The sequence below is a fragment of the Apium graveolens genome, chromosome 2, assembly GCF_009905375.1.
Source record: "Apium graveolens cultivar Ventura chromosome 2, ASM990537v1, whole genome shotgun sequence".
Taxonomy (NCBI): domain Eukaryota; kingdom Viridiplantae; phylum Streptophyta; class Magnoliopsida; order Apiales; family Apiaceae; genus Apium; species Apium graveolens.
In genome coordinates this window covers 77,447,164-77,451,188 of record NC_133648.1, presented here as the reverse complement: position 1 = coordinate 77,451,188, position 4,025 = coordinate 77,447,164, and the positions used below count along the sequence as shown (strand labels likewise).

The following is a 4,025-nucleotide window of genomic DNA, read 5'->3' as shown; positions in this document are numbered from 1 at the left end:
TTTTCTCGGCCTAAAATTGATGGCATTCAGTCCAGCATTATTCATCCGGCTATTCAGGCCAATACTTTTGAAATCAAGCCGGGCACCTATTCAGATGGTGCAGAATTCTGTTTCTTTTGGAGGGGCTGCGACTGAAGATCCCAACATGCATTTTAGGAATTTCGTCGAGATCTGTAGTACTTTCAAATATAATGGTGTCACTGATGAGGCTATCAAGGTGAGGCTTTTCCCATGTTCTCTGAGGGACAAAGCCAAGGACTGGTTACATTCGTTACTAGCTGGGTCCATCACTAAGATCTTGCGCAAAAGTTTCTGGTGAAGTTCTATCCAATGGCCAACACTGCAGCTATGAGGAGTGCTCTTACTCAGTTTGCACAGCAACCAGGAGAATCTATATGTGAAGCTTGGGAGCGCTACAAGGAGATATTGAGAAAGTGTCCACATCATGGTATGCCTGACTAGATGGTGATCATTGGTTTCTACAATGGTTTGGGGGTCCAATCTCGACCCATGCTCGATGCAGCTTCTGGAGGCGCCTTTTGGGCCAAAAGCTATACTGAGGCCTATAATCTCATTGAAACTATGGTTGCAAACGAGTATCAAACCCCAACTCAAAGGATGATGCCTGAGAAAATAGCAGGTATTTTGGAAGTTGATGCAGCTACAACTATTGCAGCGCAGCTCCAGGCGCTGTCTATGAAGGTCGATTCTTTAACCAACTATGGCATAAATCAAATAGCTAGTGTTTGTGAGCTTTATGCAGGCTCTCATGCTACGGATCAATGTTCTCTTGTTAATGAATCTGTTCAGTATGTGAACAATTTTCAGAGACCGCAGTAGCCTGTGCCCGCTACTTATCATCCTAATAACAGAAATTATCCCAATTTCAGCTGGAGCAATAATCAGAATGCTGTTCAGCAACCATATCAGCAAGCTGTAAATAAACAGTTTAATCCACCTGGATTCCAGCAACCTCAGCAATTTTCTCAAAGGCAAATATATTCTCAACAAGGAGGTGCTGCTCCACCTTCTAGTGCTGATTTCGAGGAGTTAAAATTGTTGTGTAAAAGTCAGGCTGTTTCTATCCTTGGAAAATCAAATTGGACAAATAGACAATGCCTTGCTCAATCATCAACCTGGCACACTTCCCAGCGATACTGAAGTGCCAGGCAGGAAGGAAGCTAAAGAGCAAGTCAAAACTGTCACCTTAAGGTCTGGAAAAGATGTTGATGCTGAAAAAGCAAAAGATGTAGAAGTTGAAGTTGTAGATGAAGAAGGAAAGCAAAAGGAGAAAGAGGGGGAACCAAGGAAGACTACTATTGAACACACTCTGCCTGAGGGTAATACAGGGGAGAAACATCTCTATCCTCCACCACCTTTTCCTAAGCGATTGCAAAAACAAAAGTTGGACAAGCAATTTGTTAAGTTTCTGGAGGTATTCAAGAAACTTCACATTAACATACCTTTCGCTAAGGCTCTTGAGAAAATGCCTAGTTATGTGAAATTCATGAAAGGTATTCTTTCGAGAAAGGTGAAACTGGATGATCTTGATACCGTTGCTCTGACGGAAGAGTGCAGTGTCGTTCTGCAAAAAAAGTTACCTCCAAAGTTTAAGGATCCAGGTAGCTTCACCATTCCTTGCACCATTGGAAAGTTGTCATTTGATAAGTGCCTTTGTGATTTGGGAGCAAGCATCAATCTAATGCCGTTGTCTATCTTCAAAAAGTTGAATTTTCCTGATCCGAAGCCCACCTACATGTCTCTATAATTGGCTGATCGTTCGATTACATACCCACGAGGCATTGTGGAGGACGTGATAGTAAAGGTAGACAAGCTCATCTTTCCTGCAGATTTTGTCATTCTGGATTTCGAGGAAGATAAGAAGATTTCCATAATCTTTGGAAGACCTTTCTTGGCCACATGCCATACCTTGATAGATGTGCAAAAAGGTGAACTCACTATGAGGGTGCAAGATCAAGATGTAACATTCAATATATTCAATGTGATAAAATTCCCTACAGAAGATGGGGAGTGCTTCAAGGTGGATTTGGTCGATTCTGCAGTTATTTCAGAACTTGATCATGTGCTAAGGTCTAACGCCTTAGAAAAAGCCTTATTAGGGGATTTTGACAGTGAAGATGATGAAGGCAATGAGTGATAACTCCGGTGAGTGGGCGGCTCCGTCCGACGGCATTCCTGGATCTTCTGTGCGGGGGTGAGGTGTAGCTGCTGGTTGGGCGCCTGCAAAACAACACTGGAAGGGGGGTTTGGCTCCCACGGTGCCTCCGGTGTGAGAATGAGAACAGGCTTTGGAGAAGATGAAGGGATATATGTTTATGTAATTTAGAGGCTGCTGTGTGTGTGTTTATATGTGACGGCTACTGTATGTTTTTGAGTATATGAGAGTGTGTGAGTGTAAGAGTAAAAATATTTCCCCCCCCCTAAACCCTTCAGTCTTGAGGGTATATATAGCCCCAAGGCAGGGTTTAGGGGTAGTTACCTCTAAATCTGGGCCGTTGGATCTTGGGAGCGGAGGACGCCTGGCTTGGGCGGATTGCTTACACGTGTCCAGGGGAGGACCACCTCCAGAGTGTCCTAACGGCCTCTGACACGCGTCGTGCTTGTCTGGGGTGTTGGTTGTTGATAGCTGTCATAGTCACGTGCCAACGTACCCCTCCTTGGTGGGTTGTGGGATGTCATGTGTTTGCTGAGACCCCCTTATGGTTGCTGAGATCCGGATCCGGGTATGCAGGTGGATCCGGATCCGGGTACGCAAGTCGATCCGGATCCGGTCAACAGGATAGACCCGGGCCTGGGAGAGGGGGATCTTGGTAGGTCAGTCGATCCTGGTATCTTTTAGATCCAGGTTGGATCCTAGCTGGTCTCTTATACCCTATCATTTGCCCCCCACTCCCTTATGCAGATTTTCTGGATGAGGGAGTAGAGTAGAATTATATAGTTGGCTTTGGAGGAAAATTTCTGCTCCTGGTTGCCCCCCAATCCGGATTTGGTGTAGTAGATGCCAATCCGGATTAGAGTAGAATAGTTGCTTCTAGGAAAATTTGTGATCCTGGTTGCCCCCCAATCTGGATTTGGTGAAGTAGATGCCAATCCGGATTAGAGTAGAATAGTTGCTTCTAGGAAAATTTTTGCTCCTGGTTGCCCCCCAATCCGGATTTGGTGTAGTAGATGCCAATCCGGATTAGAGTAGAATAGGATTTAAGGCAGGTTGTTTGCTTCAGAAATGTATCTGGTTTGCAATGATCCGGATTATGGCTATTAATCCGGGTCTTGGGCTGCGAAATTCGAAAGGTTTTGGAATTTTAAACGGTTTTGCTGCTCTTCACCCCTTCGAATTTGAATTTTGGGCAGTTACTTCCTAGAAACCTGCCCCATAATAATTATGGGTTTTAATTGAGCTTTTAAATATGCATATATAAATGTATATATACGTTTTTGGGTAACCGCTCCTAGGCCCAATTGCAGCTTGCCACGTGGCAGGGGTGGTTGTCCTTCCCCAGCCCCTATAAAAAGCTGCTCTCTTCCCCCTTTTATTCTCTATTCGCATATATATATATATATAAAAAAGAGAAAACCAACAGTCTCCATTTTCTTCTTCCGTTGCTAAGCATTTTCGAAGTTATTCTCGGGATTTTGAAGTCTTGGATCTTGTTCTTCGCTTTCGCTGTTCTCCATTTTTCTGCCGTGCCACAAATCTGTAAGTCTTTATTTTCTTTTCTCCTTTTTTTTTGATTTCTCGTAGTTTTTCTTCATTTTCATGCATACATCGATTTGGTTTCTTCTTCGCTAATCGGTAGTATAAATCATTAGTTTCGTTGTGTTTTGCCCTTGATATGGCCTTTTGGTTGCTATGTATGTTCAGATCTGTGTGATTTTTGGTTTTTGTTTTAATTTCTTGCGAAAATTGGGTTTTTGGGTTCGGTTTTTATGGGTTTTTTCTATGGCTGTTCTTAGTGTTCCTGGCTAGAATATATGTATATATGTGTAAAAAGGGGCGATTTTGC

At 43.5% G+C, this 4,025-nt stretch overlaps 1 non-coding gene across 1 annotated transcript; it reads right to left on the bottom strand.

Moving 5' to 3' along the window:
• Window positions 1–345: 345 nt before the first annotated feature.
• On the bottom strand, window positions 346–452 carry LOC141709156 (small nucleolar RNA R71). The gene has a single exon (XR_012569747.1). It is a non-coding gene; the product is annotated as a small nucleolar RNA R71 (small nucleolar RNA).
• Between the last annotated feature and the right edge of the window lie 3,573 nt (window positions 453–4,025).